Source organism: Zingiber officinale, chromosome 4A (genome assembly GCF_018446385.1).
Source record: "Zingiber officinale cultivar Zhangliang chromosome 4A, Zo_v1.1, whole genome shotgun sequence".
Taxonomy (NCBI): domain Eukaryota; kingdom Viridiplantae; phylum Streptophyta; class Magnoliopsida; order Zingiberales; family Zingiberaceae; genus Zingiber; species Zingiber officinale.
This window is the reverse complement of record NC_055992.1, coordinates 15700391-15725054: the sequence shown is the minus strand read 5'-3', so window position 1 is coordinate 15725054 and position 24664 is coordinate 15700391. Positions and strand designations below refer to the sequence as shown.

At 41.4% G+C, this 24664-nt stretch overlaps 1 pseudogene; it reads left to right on the top strand.

The window, feature by feature from the left end:
- Positions 1 to 429: 429 nt before the first annotated feature.
- Positions 430 to 8911, top strand: LOC121969626 (annotated as a pseudogene).
- The last annotated feature ends 15753 nt before the right edge of the window (positions 8912 to 24664 follow it).

The window sequence follows — 24664 nt, the reverse complement described above, 5'->3', positions numbered from 1 at the left end:
AACAAAAACTTTGGCCGTTAGTAAATTTTGGAGAAAATTCAAAGGCACGTTCCTTCTTTTAAAATCAATAATATTATTTGATTTATTCCATTATGTCTCTTTACCATAACTCTTAAATAAAAAGTTTCGTTTAATTTTGGTAGAATAGTATATGCACTACATAATCTTTGAATCAGTAAGAATAACTATACGTTAAACTGAAAAATCTGAATAATAATCCAGATTAAAAAAAAGATGTAATAGATATATTAAAGTCGGTAAAGCTCGTGTCCCTTCAAAAAAATTTAAAAATAGGAGCATTTATTTTATAACTTTAAAATTTCCCTCCCTTCCAACTACTCTCATTAAAAAATTCTACTTCATAAAAATTTAAGTTTAGAAATCAACTATAAATATAATCTAACAGACCGCAGATGGCTTTTCAGGTTTTTCAAAATTATATACAAGTCATGGAACTTGTTGATACTCCATCACTCAAGGTTTTTGAAGACGTGGTTGTTGATCGTCAGGTTGCAGGCTTCGATCCTAGCTTTTGGGATTACTGCTTTATTACAAATCAGAAATCACAGGTATCTATCTATACACATCAGTACTTAGCTTGTTCGTATCGTTTCAATGCTTTGGATGATGCATTATTCAGATATTAATTAGTATTGCATTGTAGTAATTGATCAATATATACATAATTCACTATATATATAGTTAATATATCAATTTCCCCAAACATCCATGATGTAGTCTGAGGCATGGATGAATGAAAGAGCTGAAGAACTCAAGAATGAAGTAAGGAGCATGTTCCAAAACGTGTCGACTGGCATCCTTCAAACCATGAATCTAATTGATACAATTCAACTTCTTGGACTTGATTACCATTTCACGGAGGAAATAGACAGAGCTTTAAACGATCTCAAGGATGTTGACATGAGCAAATACGGGCTCTATGAGGTTGCTCTTCATTTTCGACTGCTTAGACAAAAAGGATTCAATATTTCTTCAGGTATTTAATTAATGTTACATTCTTATATATTTAAAGACCTAGCTAGATGTTTATTTATATATTTAGTGCATAATATATACATATTGTTTAATTTGCAGATGTATTTAAAAAGTACAAGGATAATGAGGGAAAATTTATGGAAGAACTAAAAGATGATGCTAAGGGGCTTCTGAGCTTATATAATGCGGCTTACCTTGGAACTAAAAAAGAGACTATACTCGACGAAGCCATTTCTTTTACTAAGGACAACCTTACATCTTTGTTAAAAGATCTAAATCCTACATTTGCAAAGCTAGTGTCTCTCACTCTCAAGACACCTATTCAACGAAACACGAAACGACTTTTCACAAGATGCTATATCTCTGTTTACCAAGATGAACCGACTCGAAATGAAACAATACTTGAGCTTGCAAAATTGGACTTCAACATACTGCAATGTCTCCACCAGAAGGAGATCAAGAAAGCATGCATGTAAGCTTGTCGTACAAGAGTCAAATATTATTCATGTACGTTTAGTTTGACAATTTTATAGGGCACCTTATTGACATGCCGGTGGTGGAAGAAGTTGAATTTAGACATTATGCATCTAAATTTTATTCGAGACCGAGTGGTGGAATGTGTAGTAATTGTAATAGAACTAATTATACTAGTGCAGTAATCTATAATTGTACCAATAAATGACGAGCATGCAATAAACGTTAATAACAGTAAGGGTTAAGAAATTGTGTATCTCCGGTCGAAGCGTCGGACGTGCCGACTATCTTTACAGAATTGATTGCCGCCCATGGTGCAGAGGCTCTCCGGCAAAATCCTCCCAAGATCTGACAACCGCTCGCGTCGCTCATAGGTGCACTACAAAACGAGCGCCACACTCGGACTCAATCTCAGATCGCGAACCAAGCCTCAAAACTCAGAAAGAAGGAAGAAAAAGTAGAAAGCAAGGGAGAAGGAATGTTTTGCTTTCTGGAGTGAGTTGAGAAGGAAGTGAGGAAGTGTATTTATACACTTGAAGCAGTGCAGAGGAAGGGGCGCACACTTTGCTTCGGCTTCCTCTTCTCACGCGCGGATGCATTGTTTCGCATCCTCACGCGATGCGGACAGAACCGAAGCGCTGCTTCGCTTCCTCACGTGGACCAAAACCGAAGTCCGCTTCCTCACACGCGGAACCAAACTCTGGTTTGGTTTTGGTTCAGATCGAACCAGAAACCAAACTGGTTTGGTTCAGACTGAACCAAACCAGCAAAAACAGACCGGGCCGCCCGTGAGCCTTGCTGGGGATTTGCACCCCCCCTGCGCGCGTTAATCGCGCACGTGACGCCCGGTTTATCGATTTCCGGCTCGAACCCCTCAAATCCACTCAATTTGGGCTTGACCCGCGCATGCGTGTAGGTCCTCTTATCATTGCTAAGCAAGGATGGAAGGGCTTCCTATATAAGCCCTTCCAAGCTTCTCCACTTAGCAATGTGGGACTAAAAACACTACAAAAAATGCTTTGAATTTAAAACAAAATTCAACAATCCCCCACAAATTCAAATCATTTTAGTCAAAAACAAAGATATGTTCTGAGCCTTGGTTGCAATGAGCTTTCAGTGAAAATACCTTCCGGTTTGAATTTTCACCTAAGTACACCAATCTTATTCACATAGGTTTGAAGAGAACAGAGTCTTGATCTTAAACCTTTTATATGTGAAGATCAATTGGTAACAACTCATCACTGGCGACGGTTGAATCCTTCTGGGTTGGTGCATTATGGCCATGCCACCGAATCTTGTTTCATAAGTGCTAAGGAGAGTTGCCTAGACCCCCCACACTGCGGCCTCACAGTTACACTTACATAGGTGAGTTCTCCAAGGATGTACTGCAAGCATCCTGTCATTAAGACCTTGAACTCATTAAGAGCTCCTAAGCTCATCCTTACTAGCAGTCAAGCATCTATCCAGGGAAGAGACTATGAGATTACATCTCAATCAATTTGATGCTTACGTTTCACCCTTATAGCTTGTTTGTACCACATTGAACCTACTTTTTGGGATCTCCAATCAGATAGGTTGGGTTGCCGCTATAGATGAAACCAGGACAGGCCTCAGTCCCATTCCCTTACTGGATCTCTTGATTTTCTCAGAATCAAGTCCTTTAGTGAGTGGATCAGCAATATTATCTTTTGAACTTACAAAGTCCAATGACACCACTCCAAGAGACACTAACTCACGAATAGACTTTAATCTTATTCGTACATGTCTCTTCTGTTTCTGGTTATACTTGGAGCTTCTAATCTGAGCTATTGTTGTTTGATTATCACAGTGTACTGAAATAGAAGGTATTGGCTTTATCATCAAGCGAATTTCAGAAAGAAGACCCTTAAGCCAATCAGTTTCAGTTACTGTGGTATCCAAAGCACACAATTCTGCCTCAGATGTAGAACGGGTTATAATCGTCTGTTTAACAGACCTCCAAGCAACTGCACCGCCTTCAAGTGTAAAGACATAACCAGTAACGTCTTTACACTCAGCAGTGTCAGCTATCCAACTAGCATCACTATATCCCTCCAGGACTGCAGGGAATCTCCCATACCACAAGCCCAAGGATATAGTACCTTTTAGGTATCTGAGTACTCTGTCTAATGCATCCCAATGCGTTCTGTCCGGACAGTTGGTAAACCTGCTCAATTTCGATATAGCAAAAGAAATATCAGGTCTAGAATAATTTGTTAAATACATTAGACTACCTATTATTTGTGAGTATCTTAATTGAGACACTGCCACACCACTCTTATTCTTGTGGAGAGTTTTTGAAGGATCATAGGGTGTGACTACATATTTAACTTGGCTATAGCCATATTTCTCTAATACTCTCTCAATATAGAGTGATTGAAAAATTGCTATTCCATCAGTTGAACGAGTCAACTTCAGCCCTAAAATCATATCAGCACAACCCATATCCTTCATATCAAACTTACCACTTAAGAGGGCCTTAGTCTCATTAATAATAGAAATGTTAGAACCAAACAGTAGAATATCATCTACATACAAACATAAGATAATACAATTATCACCTTTCATTTTAGCATACACACATTTATCAGAGTCATTCATTTCAAAGCCAAATGATAACATAGCTCTATCAAATTTTTTGTGCCACTGCTTTGGGGCTTGCTTTAAACCATAAAGAGATTTGACTAACCTACAGACTTTGTTCTCATTTCCAGAAACTACATATTCCTTAGGTTGATCCATATATATCTCTTCTTCAAGATCTCCATTAAGGAATGCCGTTTTGACATCCATTTGATGGACCTCAAGATGATATATGGACGCCCATGCTATTAACACTCGGATTGTAGTAATTTTGGTAACAGGAGAATAAGTGTCAAAATAGTCAATCCCTTCTTTCTGTTTGAATCCCTTAGCAACTAGGCAGGCTTTGAGTTTATCTACTGACCCATCAGGTTTTAGTTTTCTTTTAAATACTCATTTACATCCTATAGTGGTACACCCAGGAGGTAAATCTACCAAATCCCAAGTGGCATTAGAGATAATAGAGTCCATTTCACTTTTAATAGCCTCTTTCCAGTGTTTAGCTTCAGGAGAAGCCATAGCATCTCTATATGTCACAGGATCACCTTCTATATTATAGGTGATAAAGTCCTGACCTAAATCCGTAGACACGCGTTGCCTCTTGCTCCTTCTTGGTTCTGTATACTCACTAGATTCATCTAGTCTAGAGTGACTTGAGGAAGGTGTACCTACTACGGATAGTGGGACCTCTACGGAAGAAGGCTCATTTCTAGTAGGAATACTAGATTGAGGTGTTCTCGTCTTCATAGGAAATATATCCTCAAAAAATGTAGCATCGTGAAGTTCTACAATAGCATTTGCATCTATTCCAGGAATTTCTGATTTAATAATCAGGAACCTATATGCAATACTATTTTGAGCATAACCCAAGAAGATACCATCTACGGTCTTTGGACCAAGTTTTTTTCTTCTGTGTTCAGGTACTAGTACCTTTGCAAGGCAACCCCACACTTTAAGATATTTCAAACTTGTCATTCGGCCTTTCCAAAGCTCATATGGGGTTTTATCCCTTGACTTCATTGGGACTCTATTTAGCACATGGCAAGCAGTGTATAGAGCCTCCCCCCACATAAAGTTGGGTAACCCAGAACTGCCTAACATGGAATTAATCATATCTTCAAGGGTTCGATTTTTTCGTTCTGCTATACCGTTGGATTGAGGACTATATGGAGCAGTTACCTCATGGATTATACCTGTATCTTGACAAAATTTTTGAAACAGGTTCGAGGTAAATTCTCCACCCCTATCAGACCTTAACCTTTTAATAGTTTTATCGGTTTGATTCTCAGCTTCAGATTTAAAAACCATAAATTTATCTAAAGCTTCATCCTTGGTTTTTAGCAAATAAACATAACAATAACGAGAGTGATCATCAATGAAGGTAATGAAATATCTTTTATGATCTCTCGTTATTATACCGTTAAACTCACAACAGTCAGTATGAATCAATTCTAAAATATCAGAATTTCTATCAACTGATTTGAAGGGTTTACGGGGTTGTTTATATTGCACACAAATTTCATTTTTTTTCTTATCATTTATAGCATGCTTAGGGATCATGTCAAGATTCATCATCATTTTTACGGTATTAAAATTGACATGTCCTAATCTATCATGCCACAAATCATAAGACTCAATGTTATATGAACAACCAATATCAGAAGATTTATTTAAAGTAGCATTTTCTACATTGAATTTAAATAAACTTTCATTAAGGTAACCTTTTCCAATAAAGGTTCCTAAATGTAATATTACAACTTTATTATATTTAAAGTTCAACTCATAACCAACACGGACTAACTTTGATCCGCTAATCAAATTCCGACGGACCGCTGGAACGTGATGCACCTCATGCAGTGACAGGACTTTTCCAGAGGTGAACCTCAGGTCAACTTGTCCTATCCCAAACACCCTGGCTACAGAATGGTTCCCCATGGTCACGGAAGTATCTTCAATTACCTGATAAGTAAGGAAGGCTGTGCGATCAGCACAACAGTGTACATTAGCACCTGTATCAACTAACCATTCATTGGGTTGATAGATCAAGTTTAGTTCGGGTTTGAAGGTAACAAACCTATCGCTGGTGTCGTCACTAGCAGTCACGACATTTACTTGTGCCTTGGACATATTGCTTTGGTTTTTCTCTTTGTCCTTTCGCTTAGGGCAGAATTTGGCATAATGTCCAACCTGTCCACATGCCCAGCAAGGCTTAGGTTTGGTTCCAGTTTTCTTTTGAACCTTTGGGTTGGGTTTCATCTTGTTTTTTATTTTCTATTTTTTGAATTTCTTCTTGTCAGATGAGACTACTACATTCGCCTTTGGAATAAAATCCATAGGCATTCTTGTATCATCATTTTTATGTTGCTTCCGATGTTCTTCTTCGATATTTAAGGCAATCATCAAATCTTCGAGAGAGATTTTACCTCTCCGATGTTTAAGAGTCATGCCAAAATCTTCCCAACTCGGAGGCAATTTTTCGATGATTGACAAGACCTGAAATTTTTCAGGTAATGGCATATCTCCTTCAGCAAGACCATGAATTTGGACTTGGAATTCATGTGTCTGCTCTATCACAGATTTGCCTTCAACCATTTTGAAGTTTAGGAATTTTGCCACAGTGTACTTTTCTAAACCAGAATATTTAGAGTTGTATTTTTTATCCAAAGATTTCCATAGCTCTTTAGCTGAAGCGGTTGAACAGTACACATCAAATAGTGCGTCTGAGAGGGCAGATAGGATTCTCCCATGGCAGAGATAATCCCTTTGCTTAAACCTCTCTAAGGCAGCACTACGAGCAGGTTCCTCTTCATTGGGTGAAGGAGGGTCTGTTTCTATAACGGAGAATAGCCCTAGCGTAGTAAGCCAAAATTTCATTCGTTGTTGCCAACGTCTGAAGTTTTGCCCGAAAAATCTTTCGGGTCGGGCGCTAACCTCATCAGACCCCGTTACCCTATCGTTCATCATGTTTATTGATGCTACAATCAATTCTCTAAAATTGTAGTAATTGTAATAGAACTAATTACACTAATGCAGTAATCTATAATTGCACCAATAAATGACGAGCATGCAATAAACGTTAATAACAGTAAGAGTTAAGAAATTGTGTATCTCCGGTCGAAGCGTCGGACGTGCCGACTGTCTTTAGAGAATCGATTGCCGCCCACGGTGCAGAGGCTCTCCGGTAAAATCTTCCCAAGATCCGACAACCGCTCGCGTCGCTCGTAGGTGCACTCCAAAACGCAGTGCAGAGGAAGGGACGCACACTTTGCTTCTGCTTCCTCTTCTCACGCGCGGATGTGTTGTTTCGCATCCTCACGCGATGCGGACAGAACCGAAGCGCTGCTTCGCTTCCTCACACGCGGAACCAAACGCTGGTTATCTGAACCAAAACCAAACGAGCAAAAACAAACCGGGCCGCCTGTGAGTGCAAGGCCCATAGGCTGGGGATTTGCACCCCCCCTGCGCACGTGACGCCCGATTTATGGATTTCCTGCTTGAACCCCCAAATCCACTCGATTTGGGCTTGGCCCGCGCATGCGTGTAGGTCCTCTTATCATTGCTAAGCAAGGATGGAAGGACTTCCTATATAAGCTCTTCCAAGCTTCTCCACTTAACAATGTGGGACTAAAAATACTACAAAAAATGTTTTGAATTTAAAACAAAATTCAACAGAATGTTACTGTTGGTCGATGGTGATACGTCATGAACCTAGTTGTTCTCGTGCTCGATTGATATCGGCTAAGCTACTTATGTTAAGTACTGTCTTGGACGACATCTATGATAGCTACAGCACACTAGAAGAGAGTCTACTACTTACAGATGCAATCCAAAGGCATATCGACATCTATTGTGAAGTGTAACAACTACAATGAAATCATGTTTTAATTTTTTAAGATTAGCCAATTTTTAATTCATGCAGGTGGAGCCCTGATGCAGTAGATCGACTACCAGAGTACATGAGGGATTTCTTTCTCAAAATGTTGAGCATTTTTCAAGAATTACAAAATGAACTTGCGCCGGCGGAGAAGTTTCGAATATTGTACCTCAAGGAACAAGTATGTCGACTATGCTTCCCGGATGCATTTATTTTCACACAGGTCTTATTAGGATCTGTTAATTATACTGTATATATGTGCAGTGGGAAATTCTAGCACAACATTACATCACGGAATGCAAATGGAGGGATGACAATTATGTGCCCAAGTTAGAAGAGCACATGCGTGTTTCAATCATAAGTGTGGGATTTATCTTGTTTTATTGCGCATTTTTGAGTGGCATGGAGGAGGCAGTGGCCACAAAGGATGCATTTGAATGGTTCGCAAGCTTTCCTAAGATTGTGGAAGCTTGTGCAATAATTGTTCGTATCACTAATGACATAACTTCAAAGGAGGTACATAATAACGTAACCATAACTTACAATTTTTTCTTTTTATGAATTCATAATCTCAAAAGGAAATCTAGAACATATGCAAGTTCATATATGATTGGTATATATAATTATTTATTTATTTATTTATTTTTGGATGAAGCGAGAACAAAAGAGGGCACATGTTGCCACAATGGTAGATTGCTATATGAAGGAATATGGAACATCAAAAGATGTTGCGTGCGAGAAGCTCCTAGGCTTTGTTGAAGATGCATGGAAGACTATCAACGAGGAACTCCTTAATGCAACTGGATTGTCGAGGGAAGTAATTGAACTATCACTCCACTCTTCGCGATCTACCGAATTGATATACAAGCATGTCGACGCATTCACAGAGCCTAATACCACGATGAAGGAAAATATATTCTCTCTACTTGATCATCCTATCCCTATTTGATAACAGTAGTTGCTGCAGATCATGTACTATTTGATATCTTATATTTTTGTGTGCTTAAGTTATTATTACAGAAATAAAAGGGCGAGAAATAATTTGTCTTGTTATTGCTGAAGCCAGATAAGCAGCTTATATGTACAAGTTGTTGTACACAATGTCATAAATTATGATAATATTAATTATGGTATGCAATCTTAGAATTATGGTGGCGAGAATTATGATAATTGCATACCTAATATATTGAATTGTATGTTAAATTCTTGTTGATAGGAATAGATTGTAAATCTTGTCACAACTGCTACAATGACGCTATATATAGGTGATGGACATTGAGTTTAGTTGCTAACAAGAAATCATTGCAATATTGTTTGTGTAGTAATGATATCAACAATCTCATCGTACATAGAGATAGAGGATATAAGTAGTACATTTTGCCTCATGCTCCTAAAAAATAATATTTAATTTTAAGAAGTCATAGAGGCATCTTGGCTTCGGAAATCATGAAAGTTCCACAAACAAGGAAGTCTCAATCATTTTTAGACTCCAAATGAAAAAAAAAAAATTGATGCCTTAATATTTTTTTAAAAATTAATATTATTTTTTTAAAAAATGTATTTTTAAATAAAAATTAATTTTTTGACTTTTTGAAAAGTTACTAATTAATTTTTTTATTCAAACTTTGATAATAAATATTTTTCAATTGATAAAATTATTAAATTATTTTATATTTCTTGAAATATTGTTACGTGTAAATAAGATTTATTAATTTTAATTAAAAAAAAATCTTTCTTTTGAAACTATACTAACAAGTGATCCAGTTCGGAAGTTAGGGGGTCGGTGACGAGAGTGAGAACATTGATGGAGAGAAGACTGGGCTCTAGGACTCAAAGATGTGTTGCAAGATTTAGATCTTCGAGAAGAGCCGCAGGGAGGAAGTACTCATGGGCCCGCATACAACACAGAAGAATCACACGGGATCGTTAAGGCGAGAACCAAAGAAAAGATCCCTGGTGCAGGCACTCAGATGGTCAAGTCAGAAGCAGGATAACACAAAAAATGCAGGAAGAAAATGAATAGTAAAACTATAGCAGATATGTACGTGCGCGCGTACCTAGCCAACAGAGAGAATCCCTTTTTATACTACTTTCTCATAACTTCCGTCATAATGAGACATTAAAAAATATCTACCTAGCCAACAGAGAGAATCTCTTTTTATACTACTTTCTCATAACTTCCGTCATAATGAGACATTAAAAAATATTTAGTGTCAGGGTATGTCAGATGATAGAGGATGTATGATAGACTTCTATTGGGTAGAGTAAGGTTCCGTGGCATGCATGTGGCAGAGTATCAACATATTCCCTGACAAATAGTTGTTACTCTTTGACAGGTGGATTTTTGCCTTCCCCAGGATTCGAACTCTAGACCTCCAGGATAAGTACTAGAGTTTATGAATCTTGGTAGCCAAGTGAGCGGCCACTCACTTGGCTACCAGGATTCATAAACTCTAGTACTTATCATGGAGGTCTAGAGTTCGAATCCTGGGGAAGGAAAAAATCTACTGACCAGGGGTGGGAAGTCCTTGTGAGTAACGGCACGACCGAGGGTCGTCGGTTGGCAACATAAGGGGTCGCCAGTTGGGCCGCCATTGTGGTCGCCCAAGGGACCAAGGATGGGCCGTCGGTTGGGCCACTAGTGTGGCCGCCCAAGGGGCCGAGGGGCCGGGTCGTTACAATAAAAAGGCACCCCGGGGAAGTCTCTGCCCGAAGAAATTTCGGTAGCACCTCCCCTATACGGGTGACAATCTGAAACATTTCTACAGACACAATATACATCAGCCACATGCGGCTGGAATATATACACAACCACGCAGTTATATATGCAGCCTACTCGGTTGATACCACAAAAATACAACTACGCAGTTATATATAAATCTAATAGCCCACTCGGCTGTACCAAAAACCAAACACACAAATCCAATAGACAACACATACAACTACAAACAAAGACTGCTAGCCGGCTAGGCTTACACCACACAACAAAATAACACTCCAGAAACATAACTGGAACACAAAGCGAAATATAGAAATTTCATATACCAAAATGAAAATAAATAAAAGCGAAGACAGGTCTTCTGATGTGATGTGGGGACCGGCAGGCAGGATACTCCAAGCGACTCCATAAACAACCTAGTACCTGAAAAAGATAGTGTCCACGGGGGTGAGTTCAACAACTCAGCAGATACCAGTTGACATGTATAGTAAGCTATAACAGACAGTAATAACTATAGAGTACAGTCTCCTAAACAAAAGCTGGAATGCATAATAGAAAAGGGTTGGAGAGAACTGTACTCACCAAGGCCTCCTATCAGAATAGTCAGGTCATCAGACCGAGAGTATCATAAATCCTGTATGCATGTTAAACATATGCATCCATCCAAATGCAGCACATAAGTGCAGCAAACACAATCAGTAAATGCATAAATGCATATGATACCAATGACATGGTCACCCCTGACGCCAGTCAGCCATCTCACACACAATGGTGAGACCGAGTGGGTAGGGTTGTGACAACCGTGCACTCTGCCGTCACTACTCCTGATGAGTGACCGAGTGGACGGGATGCTGTCGGAGTACACCTATCCTCCTACCCCAAATCATAAATGGGGGAGCTCAATGCTCTCATCTCCCGGTACATGATGATGGGGAGGAATCTCTGCCGGCTACCACGCTGCGTCACACTACCCATGAGCGGACCAACGGAGCCAAACAAAGTCCAACCACCTGCCGGCTACCACGCTGTTACACTAAACCAGCGGAGCCAAACAGAGCAGAATTGTCTGGCGGCTACCAACTGAGTCACCAGACCAACGGAGCTAAACAGCAGAACTGTCACACACCTGTCTGATATACCACTAACTCATGAGTGGTGGTGTGTACAGATACATGTAACTGGCAATGTGCTCGACAATAATGGAGCAGACTATCGCACAGCATGCAATCATGCGAGATGATGCATGACACTAAGCATGATAATAATCTGATCAGCATAACAATATCCATATATATAAAATATGTACCGTAGTATCGATGGTCAAATCTAAAGACCTAAGGTACATAGGTCAGGTAGGGTATAAAAACCTAGGTCCTTAGCATAATGAGGCATGGTATGTCACTACCATATGGGCATATATATAATCACATGGGTACTAACATAAAATGCATAACAGGTGAGTAAACAAGCATGTAACAGGTATCCGGTAGTGACATATCGAAACAAGAACGAACATAATTATTACTAAAGGCTATAACCTACTAAACATATCAACATGACATTATCAAAGATAAGTCAAGGTACCCGCCTCCGATAAGAGGATTGTATCCGGTCCAATCCAACGTCGAGATGCTCGTCTCGCATCAAAGTCCTGTGTCACCAATATATACATTTTTATTTAGCTAAAATTCAATAAATAGCTAAATAAAATCCGTACGACTAATTTAGGGTAAAACCCTAATCACATCATCCAACTACAATACATATCCAAATTCCTACACCATACCTCAAGCTCAACAGCTGTTGAACACAGAACAAGGTGAGCTGATTGCTGCTGGAAATAAGGTATACCACAACAAGGCCTCCTTGCTGAAGTTTTCCCCATAACGCACCACACTTGGCTGGAATCCTACCTACTCAACAGATCAAGATGAGATCAATAGGAAGATCACAGATCAGAACCAGACTAGAGATTATTAATTCAAGCAACAACCTAATTCTAGTAATAACCTGTTCTCACCACCTCTTCCTCTTTAATAGCTACCAAGAGCCATGGATCGAGCAAAGTCAACAACAAGCTACTGATGCAATGGTAGCCGGAACCAACCAAGGTCACTACCTTCCAACAAACCAAGCACCCAATCAAACCATACAGAGATCATATACCCAATCAAAAATCTAAGGCAGAACACCTACCTTCCAGTTGCATCGGAGCAACCGAACACCCTCGGAAACCACAGATCGGGAACTAGGGCTCGACTGGAATGCTGCCAAATCACAGCAGAGGGGGCGGCCGTCTACCGGCACTAGGGCAGAGCGATTGCGGTGTCGGCACTGTCGGGTGTGAGTCCGCAGTGAACGGCGGCGACGAAATCCTCGGCAGAGAGGAAGAAATCAGTGTCGGAAAACTATGGCACAGTGTGGAGGAGGGCGGTGCTAGGGCTGAGGAGCGGCTCGGCCGGCAGTGGCTCGCAAGAGGAGAAGAAACTTCGGCGAGGCGTCGGCGGTTGGGCGCCGGTGCTGCTCCGTGTGACCTTAGGTGGCGGCGGCGCGAGAAGAGAAGAGGTATCGGGGTGTTGGCGCCGAGAGAGGAAGATCTAGGGCTCGGGTGTGTGTGGCCGGCGATAGGGCTTTTCCTTGGCTCTCGTCGGCCGGCGAGGATGGATTGGCCGAGAGGAGGAGTCGGCGGTGCTCTCGTGGTGGTTAGGGCTCGGCGAAGATGAAGAAGAGGGCGACAGAATAGAGGAAATGGGGAAAAAGAAATAAAGAAAAATAAAATAAAAATAAAAAGGAAAATCAACATTTCCTCATTTAAATGGGGTAGCCTAAACAGGTTTTCTCGGGTCGAGTTGTTATCCCCGTAAACTCGTCCATACGATCTCCGAAAAATTCTAGAAAATTTTCAAAAAAATTCTGGAAAATTCCCTTATCATTATTCGTCTTTTTTTCGGTATTTTACAATAGACTTCTATTGGGTAGAGTAAGGTTCCGTGGCATGCATGTGGCAGAGTATCAAAATATTTCCTGACAAATAGCTGTTATTTTTTGACAGCTGGTTGCGATTCTCTAACAGAGTTGTTCCCTGGCGATGGTTCAACCGGTGCGGAGGCCGATCGGTAGTAGACTGGGAGCCATTCTCAAGAGAAGTGAGGGACTAAGCCCTAGGGGTCCGATCGACGCTTGGGGCCGACAGGGAGTAGACTGAGACCGTGCCCATGAGAAGTGAGGGGATGACCTTGGGGTCTAACTGATGCTTGGGTTGAATGGGAGTAGATTGGGAGCCATACCCATGAGAAGTGAGGGATTGAGCCCTGTGGATCCAACCGGGAGTAGACTGGGAGTCATGCCCATAAAAAGTGAGGGACTGAGCATGAGATTCCAACCGACTCTAGGGCCGACCAGGAGTCATGTCTAGGAGAAGTGAGGGGCAAAGCCCTGGCTGACCGAGAATGGACTGAGAGTTGTGCCCATGAAAAATGAGGAGCTAGGCCCTGGAGTTTGATCGGCTCTTGGCCAGTTCGAATACATACTCCTTGGCCTTGACTGCTATATTCTCTTGACTTTTGATCGTCACATCACCTTGATCATTAGCCCTATATTATCCCTGGAGCCACCCACTATGCGCTTGTGACCTATGGGTCGTATCACAAGTCTCTCCTTTAAATCTAGTCAAAAGAGGCTCATGACTGACTGACTAGACTCAAGTCCTGCTGCCATCCTATTGTTTGACTGGGCATCCACTCTGATGGCTTCTCCTCAACATAACTGAGAACCTTATCTTTTTTAAAAAAAATGCTCGTCAAACGTTTGTCAGCCATTTTAAATGCAAGGTAGGGTATCGGTGACAACATATCAGTGCAATGATTTGATGTACCATCCATCAAAAAAACAATGCTTTTTAAAAAAATTGTTGTCTTTTAAGTGTTGGAAAATCTCAATTTTCTTATAGTGCTCACCTCTGACTCATTCTTGGTATGCCCATTTTACCACCGCATCACAAGTCTTCCCCTCAAATCTAGTTGAAGGAGGCTATAAGTCCAACTGACTGGAGAAGCAGTGTCTTCAGTGACCTTTCCGCCCGATCGGACATTCTCTATTCTAGAGCCGTCGATCAGCTCACATCTTCGTTAATCAAGAGTTGTGAGTCTTTGGTATGCCTCTTTTACCCCGCATTATCTGTATTTTTAATTTATTTAGGAATTTTAGAATTGCGATTCTTTTTCCTTTTTTATTAGGATTCCTTTCCTTTCTTCACAAGTTAGGAATTGAGATCTATAAATTGAGATTTATTTTCATTTTTAGATATTAGGGTCTAGAATCTATATAAACATTTGTTTAGCTATTGAGAAATTAATCCAACTCAGTTGGTATCAGAGCTGGCAATGTCTGATTGAGAAAACCGAGCGATAGATCCAATGGAAAGTTGTGGTGGTGGTGCTTGTCATCATGCCAAGCAGGTTCCAATTGAGGAAGCCTCACACCATTGTCGTAGCACCCAAGACGTGGTTAAGGATTTATAGAGGCAAGTTGTAGATTCAATCTAGCATGATTTACAGAGGCAAGTTGCAAATATATCCTAGCGCCTAGCGGAGATGGTGCAAATTTGTGAAGATAGTGAGGTACGCGGTCGAGAGGATTGATATGGAGACCTCAAACTTTGAGTTGATTTATCTAAATTTTTGGTATGTTACAGATAGAGAATTTTGTTGATTGGATCAATAAAGTAGAGCAGATTTTTAACTATAAGCAAGTTTCAGAACGGATGAAGGTAAAGTTGGTTGTCTTCAAGCTGTCCAATATTGACATGGTGGGAGCACTTGCGATGCTTACGGAATTGACAAGGACAATGCCAAAATCAAGGATTGTGAGAAGATGAAGAAGAAGACGATGAAAGGTCACTTTCTTCTCTTTAATTATACTTAAATTTCGTCCAGGAACGATTATGCTTTGTCATAGAGAGTGATAGCTTCGACACTCAAGATGATCTTGATGGATTTGAAGATGATTTAGAGGAAGAATTTGACTAGAAGAAGTTAATGAACCTGACATACTATAAGTTGAGAAAGATGCAATAATTGAAGAGGAATCTTGATCTTAAATTAGAGATGACGACAAGATCAAATTATTTAGTGATCCAACATACGATGAAGATGAGACCAAGCCAACTAGTGAGCCAATATATGATGAGGTACTTTATGATTATGATGATGATGGTAATCAACAATGCAATCAAGGTTCGATAGTTGCCAAGCTGTGGAGGTCTCGGGCGTGACCATCTCTTCTCTCGGTGATCGTCCCAACACGGACAAAATTCACTTACAAAACTTTGTGGGTGTCATAATCTACAATTGGATAAACATAGCAGAAACAGTTGAGCAAATCACAACTGAGGGAGTCTAAGAAAACTCTACAAAAAGTGATCTATAATTGAATAATAATCTCTACGAAGGAAGACAAATTTACCATGTTGGTATGGTGGACCAATAAAGGGAGAGATGCACACCAGAACAGGTTCCAAAGGAACAACACACTGAGGATTCAAGAATTGTTCTTCCACCATGCCCTTTCGAATTCAACAAAGCAATCAAGTAGGCAACAAGATTTGCAAAGTTCATTGCAGTCAGATCCTCTAGACCACAACCCCTAATCCACTCTTAGACCATAGATTGTTTATAGGTGAAATTCTATAGATCCCACCTGTATAGTAGGTGGGGTCCATAAATCCTCACTTATGAATAAGTTGGTTCATCTTCTCGATCGCACTTTGCGGTCTAGAGAATCTATATACAATTCACTGGAGCAAGTCTGCTTAGCATCAAAGGTTTATGAACTGTTGAAAGCATTTAGGGAGAGTGAATCTAAAACAAACTACCATATCATGTGGTAAAAGGTTATTCGTTCTTCCTCAACGTCCTCGTAAACTCATTCCTAGGTTAATACGGAGAAGATAAATTATGGGTGACTACTAGTCATTAGTACAAATGGTAAGGTATAGGAGAAGACATACTTGGATAGGTCGAGTTTCGATTCAAAAACCTCATGTGACAACACCCTATGATTTAATCATCGCACCACCCCAAGGAGACACAAACTATGATATCATGTGACAAAAGACGATTCAATCACCCCAGCACCCCCCGCCAACCCATCTCTAAGCTAATATATAGAAGATAAATCACGAATGACTATAAACCATTAGTACACATGACTAAAATATAGAGAAAAACATATTTAAATGCGTAAATTTTGATTCTAAAATTTCATATGACAATATTCAATACCTAAACTACCGTACTGTCCGAAGGGATAAAATTATGATACCATGTGGCAAAAGGCGATTCGCTCGCCCTCAGCGCCCCCGCCAACCCGTCCCTAGGCCAACACGGAGGAGGTAAATCACGGGTGGCTACTAGCCATTAGTGCAAATGGCCAAGACATGAGGGAGGTTATGCTCGGTCATGTTGAATTTCAATCCCAAGACCTCATATGATAACACCCCATATTTTAACTATCGTACCGTTATGAGAAGACATAAAACTATAATACCATGAATCAAGGGTAGGAAGAGTTGTCCCCATCCTTTATCAATAAAAGTATCATGAATATGTCACAATTAGATCAATTTGACCTTTGACCATCATTGGCAAATGTGATCATGCAAATAATCCAAAACATAAAGTGACTAAAATCCAACCGACATGCTAGTATATTTTATAAATTTGGTGTGAGATAGTTTTTCTGTTATGTCATCATTAATACTATTTTAAATTTAAGGATGAATTTTTTTAGTCTGGTATGATTGAATTTATATATTATTATTATTATTATTATTATTTTAATAATTTTATAATTTTTATATATTTTTTTATATTTAGGATACTTTTATTCTTTAGGATATTTTTAATAATTTTTTACTTTTTATATTTTAAATTTGTTGAAGGATTTTAGAATTGTTAGTTGTTTTTCTTTTTTTGGAGATTTTTTTTTATGAGTTAAGAATTGAGATCTATATTAGAATTATTTTCTTCTTTAGATATTAAATTTTAGAGTTTATATAAATATCAGCTTAGTTTAACACGGTGTTATTTCATCCTCTCCTTAAACTCATTTTCTTATTAACTTCACATAATAATTATTATCCTATCCGGCGTTAGAGACAAATTTATTTTGCGCTCCGTTAATATTTGAACTCTAGCCACAAGAATTCTCAATTGTTGTGCTTCACATTAGCATATAAAATTTTAAAGACGACAACGGGCCAATCTTTATCCTTCGAGGAGCTCCCACATTAGCATTAGGGTGCTGGTGATTTTTCAACGCTGATATGAATGTTTGCACTATGCTAAAATATTATTCTTCTCAATTATATTCGTGTTTTTTCTTCTTATTTATTTTATTTTGATAATTCAACTTTTATTAATTCTATGAGTGTTCATCGACCACTAAATTAAATTTAAAAAATATAGATAAGTTATAATGGACTATTCAACATCACAAATAATTTTAATTCCTTAAGTATATCCTAATTATTCAAATGTAGACGATAAATTTTGCTTACCACTGCATAGTCCGATGGCTCAAAATGATGCATTTATGATATGATATGTACCATTTAACCAATAATTTCTAAGTATCAATAATAATCTTAAGGTTCGGAATATTAATTATATATAAAATATTAAATAGAAAAAAAATTCTCACATCTTTTGATATTCGACAATTTATCAAAAGGTAGATTTTTAAATTTATCAAAAGATGTATACTTTTTTAGTATTTATCAAAGAACATATATTTTTAAGTGTATTTCCTATTTTATCCTTTTGACAAATCTGACTTTTTTCATTTTACTGTCATTTTTTATTCTCTCTTCTATTTACTCTCTCTTATGCATACAACCAATTTAATTTTTCCTCTTCACTCTTCTCTTTCCTCTCTTTTTTTTTCCATGTGTGCATGTATAACATAAGCTTGATATATAAATCATATCAGGCCCACAACGTTTAGAGTTTAGTTGATTTTTTGATAACATTTTAATACATTTGGAGAAGTCAAAATAATCAATAGATGACATATTTGAATTCTTTGCAACCCCATAAATCAACAGAAATTGATCCATTATTTATTTCAGCTTCTACGGATGTGTAAAATTGTAAAAATGATGAATTGACAAAAATCCTGATGCGTGGGCCTGATATGATTCATATCAGGTCCAACGTATGAGGATTGTTTTACTGATTCATTCTTATTATATTTTAACATCTTTTAGAAGTCAAAATAAGATAGCATATTTGAACTTCTTGCAATATCAGAAATCCACAGGAATTGAAATAAGTGCAATCGGAGCTCTCTAGGTCCATCAGTGAGTTTTGACCGAAACTCACTGATCGACCTAGAGACCTCATATTGCAGCCATTTCAGGTCTTGTGGATTTCTAAAATTGTAAGGAATCCAAATATGCTTTCCATTGTATATCAGACCCAACGTGGGCCTAACATATTTTCATATCAGGCCCAATAACAGGAAAAAAAAGGAAAAAAAAAAAAGAAAGAAAGAGAGATTTAGTTTTTTCAAAACCTCTGGTCCACCACTAGGAATGTCAAAAATAACAATGGAGAACATATTTGGACTCCTTACAATTTTAGAAATCCACAGAATATAAATTGACTAAATATGAGGTCTCTAAAACGATTAGTGGGTTTCAGTCAAAACTAACTAATAGATCTAGAGAGCTCCGATTACATCCATTTCAGTTCCTATGGATTTCTAATGTTGCAAGAAGTTCAAATATAGTCTCCATTAATATTTTTGACATTCCTAATAGTGGACCAGAGGTTTAAAAAAAACTAAATCTCTCTTTCTTTCTTTTTTTTCTTTTTTCTTTTTTTCTGTTGTTGGGCATGATATCTCCCCATATCAGGCCTACATTGGGCCTGATATGGGGAGATATCAGGTCCACATTGGGCCTGATATCTCTTCATATCAAGCCCAACAATAGAAAAAAAAAAGAAAAAAGGAAAACAAAGAAAGAAGGAGAGATTTAGTTTTTTCAAAACCTTAGTCTATTATTAGGAATGCCGAAATATTTGAACTCTTTGCAATTTCTGAGATTCACAGGACCTGAAATGGATGCAATCTAAGGTCTCTAGGTCGATAAATGGATTTCGGTCAAAATCCACTGATTGACCAAGAGACCTCAGATTGCAACCATTTCAGGTACTATGGATTTCTAAAATTACAAGGAGTCTAAATATGCTCTTCATTATTATTTTCAGCATTCCTATTGGTGAACCAGAGGTTTTGAAAAACCTAAATCTCTCTTTCTTTCTTTTTTCCATTTTTTTCTATTGTTGGGTCTGATATCTCCCTATATCAGGCCCACAGACTCAACGTGGGTCTGATCTCCTATAACAGGGTTGAGAAAAAAAATTGAAAAAAAAAAGTAAAAAAAAAAAAAAAGAGAAGATAAAACAGAGGACAAGAAAGAGAAGATACGTTGTACGCATGGGAGGAAAGAGAAGAGAGAGAAATGATAAAGAAAAGAAAACAAATCAGTTAAATTTATCAAGAGGGTAGAATGGGAAGGTCATTGTAAAAAGATGCACTTTTTAATAAATATTGATCCTGTCCGAGCGATGAGTCGACGGACGCTGGGGACGTGGCACGCTCCGCTGTCTCCGACTGTCGGTGTAGATCTCCGGCGAATCTGCAAAGAAGCCGAGCCGGGAGGGGTTTCCCAGCGACGGCCCTCCGCCGCTCAAGTCAGGCAACGAGGAATGAGAGAGGCAGCGTAACTGTGGCTACAGTAAGGGATCGCGCATACCTTCGTCGACGTCTGGGGGTCCTTATATAGGACCCCGGGGAGACGCGGGCACGCTTCTCTATGCGAACACGCTTCTCTATGCGTGCACGCTTCCCCAAACATACCTTAACGAGTCCTTGTCAGAAAATACCTCTTTCGCCATTCCGCAATCGTCCGAGCATATCCCGGATGTGACGGTGGAAGCTTCCACCGTATGATCCTGTGTACGGCTCGGCCGCCAACCCTGCTGCCTGTCAGCGGCAAACGTCTCGAGGATGATGTTATCCCCTGTCTCCTTTGTCCTCTTGCACTTCCTGTCAGTTCCAGGGCTGAGCGATTTGGGCGCTCGGCGGGCATATCACTTCTGCATCGGTCGTATGCTCGGATGAGACTGCTCTTGCCTGTCTTTGTTGCCTTGTGCAGCGGCCGAACGGACAGCCCGCTCGGCCCTGAAACCTTTTTACCTTGAGCGTCGGAAACCCGACCCCTAGTCGGGTTGTCTTTCATTCGGCTCAAGGGATTCCCGGCCGATCGGCCATCTCAGTCCGGTCGGTTGGGTAGCCGGTCGGCCCTCTCAATCCGGTCGGTCGGGTCTCGGGGTTGAATCTCTTAACCTTTAACCCCCACGTGTCGTTAACCTTCCGCCAGCGAGGGTCCCCCGTCCTTACCACACGATCACATGCCTCCCCCTCAAGTCTAGTCGAAGGAGGCGCTAAGTCCGACTGACTGGACTGCCGGTCGGCCGGAGTGACACCGCTCTGCCACTTTCTGAAATGTTCCTCCTCAAGGCCGCTCGGCCTCTTACTGTCGTTGTCTTTGCTACCGTGTCGACGGTCAACGCTGACGCCCTTCGGATCTCCTCAGGATTTGTGCAAATCCTCTCCATTAAGACCGAGCACGCGCACTGCGCGCCGTAATGGCGCTCATTAAATGCGCCCTTATGGCATGATGCCACGTGGCGCCTCCGCTGGCATCATCGTACGGCTCGGCGATGTGTCCGATGGGACATCAGCGGTTTGAAATAAACGGCCCGATGTGAGCCTTGGTTCCTGTGACCTGCATCTGACGGTCGAGGTCGATCGGGCCCGACCTTATAAAGCTGACACCTTCTTCCTCCGCCGCACCTTTACCTTCGCGTGTCCCGCAGCCTTCTTCGGTGCTTCAGCATTCCGGCGACTCCGATTCTCCGTTTTCCGACGATTCCCCGCCGCCTTCCTTCGATCCCCAGCTTCTTTGTAAGGTTCCTCCGCCTTTCCTCTCTGTTTCCCTCGTGTTTTTTGTCAAGTTCTCGTCTTCTGGTCGCTATCCCCTTCATCATCTTCTTCCTTCTGCCGTGTGTCTTTTTCTTGCCTTTTGCTTTCTTTCCCGGTCGGACAATGGCCAGTTCTTCCCGACCCGTAGACCTCACTTTAAGCCCCTGGTATACCACCATGGAGTCTCGCTTCGATCGGCGTGACGCCGAGGCCTTGCTTGATGGTTATGATGTTCCGTCCGACTTTGAACTCGTTCTACCCTCACCATCCGCTCGGCCTCACAAACCGCCGAGCGGAGCTATTTGTTTTTTCCGCGACCAATTCACAGCCGGTCTGCGGTTTCCTCTCCACCCGTTCTTCGCCGACGTTTGTAATTTCTTTGGTCTTCCGCTCGCCCAATTAGTTCCCAACACTTTTCGCCTTTTGTGTGGAGTGGTGGTACTGTTCAAGATACACCCTCTCCGTCTGGAAATTTTTTATTATTTTTATTATCCCAAGCAGTCCGAGCTGGATACCTATCTATTCCAGGCTCAGCCCGGTCTAGTCTTCTTTGATAAACTTCCCTCCTCCAATAAACACTGGAAGGAGTATTACTTTTATCTTCGTCTCCCCGAGCGGGCTCCCTTCCGAACCAAATGGCAGGTCGGACCGCCTACTTCTCCTGAGCTAAAAAGATTTAAGACCCGACCGGACTATCTCCAGGCCGCGAACATGCTTGCCGGTCTGAAGCTCGATATCAACAAGCTTCTGCCTGAAGGCGTGCTATATATATTCGGCCTGAGTCCGAGCCATACTCCACTCCTGAACAACTTCGGTAAGAATTTCACTTGCGCATGTACTTTGAGTGCTAACTGATTTTCTTCTTTTTCCTTTGCAGCAAATATCGTCATGGAGTCTGTGATGCTCAGGATTTTGAAGAGGAAAGCTGAGGAGCTTAAGGCGGCAGCCGCCAAGGAGATGGAGCAACTGGGCATCACCCCGGTCGGCTCTCACGAGGGTGAGAGCGAGACAAACGCGGAAGAGTCGGCCGCTCAGGCCTCCCCCGTGGAGATGACGGGAGGCGCTACGTCAAACAGGGAACCGGCCGTCCAAGAAGAAGGCTACAATCGGGAAGGCGAGCACCCGCTCAGACAAAAAAGACGCCAGACGGAGACACCGTTGCGGTCGGCTACTTTTGTTGTTCGTGTATCCGAGCGGGCAGGATCCGATTCTCGTGGGAAAACTCCAATGGTGGAGGCATTATCCTCCAATCGGACTCCGTCTCAACTAAACCTACCTGCCAACCCTATTGAGGTTGTGCCGGTCAGCACTCTTCCACCTGCCCCCCGCCGGGTCCAGCGCTCGGCTATTTTGTCCAAGTTCTCCGCCCCGGCCTCTGCTCCCTCTGTGTCTGCTCACACGACTCCCGGCCGGAGCCGCACCATCAGGGCCACCCTGCACCTTCCCACCGAGGAGCTTTTGGCCGAGTCTGATCGGCCGACAACGCCCGAGTATACGATCACCATGAAGGGGCCCCTCGCCGAGATATGGGTCGACGCTCAGGCCCGTGTTGCGATGGTTCCGCTCGGTAAGCTGGCTGATAGCCATATGCAGCAGTCCACAGGGGTAAGCTCTATTTCCTCTTCTTTATATAACCTTCCCGATCGGCTTTTTAATCTTACTGTGTACATCAGCGATGGGTGGAAGAGATTGTTGTCTCCAACCGACTGGCCATGGCGGATGAAGAGCTGAAGAGGCTAAAGAGTTTGAGCGGCCCGTCCTCCCAGGGCCCCTCATATGCCGAGCTGCAGAAAGAGCTCAAGAAGACCAAAGATTTGTTGGAGGCTGAGCAAAAAAAGACGGCCGACCAGGCCTATACTCTGGCCGAACTCGAAAGACAGGTCAAAAGTCTTGACCAGAAAATAAGCCTTGCCACCGATCGGAAGAAGCAAGCTATCGCCGATCTGGATAAGAAAAACGTCGAGGCGCAGGCCCTGGAGCAACGAGTTAAGGAGTTGAAGAAGCAGTTGGACAGTGAGAAGGCGGGCCGATCGGAGGAGGCGACCAAACACAAGGTCGAACTGAAGACCTTATAGGAGGCTCTTGATGCTTCCCGAGCTACCTTCAAGGAGTATCAAGAGGCCGAGCCAGGTCGGGTCGCAGCCCTGAGGCTGCAGCACATCCGCTCGAACGAATTTTCTGAGAAGGTCTGCCAGCGGATGTGTACTGCCTTTGAGTTGGCCATTGCCGCCACGACGGACTATCTGAAGTCCAAGGATCAGCTTCCCGACTCCGCTACCATCCCGGCCGAGGACTACGCGGCGCTCCTTTCTTCCATCTCGAAGACCGTTTATGACTTCCTTGAATAGTGTTTTTTGTAATCATTCCAACCAGCTCTAATGGCCTGAATTTTAATGAAGATATGTCGTCTTCTTGTTAGCTTACTCTTTTTCTTTTTTCATTAAATCGCCAATACCTGTGTCTTCCGATCGGATCGCGAACTACCGCCGTCCGCGTCCCCCACCTTTCCTTCTCGTTATCTTCTCTCGTCCTGCCCTCCAAAGGAATCTTTCACGAAGAATTTTTGATAACTGGGCCGCTCGTCTGAACACACCCACCTCTTTAAATGGAGTTCTCGTTAGATGTTCGCGAAGTTCCTTTTGTAATCTTGACCTTTTGTAACTTGGTCAATCAGCCGCTCGGCTCACAAGCCGACCTTTTTAGTATCTTCTTGTCGATCAACCCGGACGGAAGTACGTTATTATTTTCTTCTTGCCCCTAAGAACAAGGCTTGTCGATTGCTGGTGTTTATCACCGAGCTGAAGCCCGCATGACTTGTCCCGCCTAAGCAAGACAGTCTTCCACCCGGAGGGTTTATAGTCGCCGGTTCGACTCTAATATTTAACGTCGCTGCTCGATGATCTTCTGGCCGGAGGGTTTATAGTCGCCAGTTCGACTCTAAGATTTAA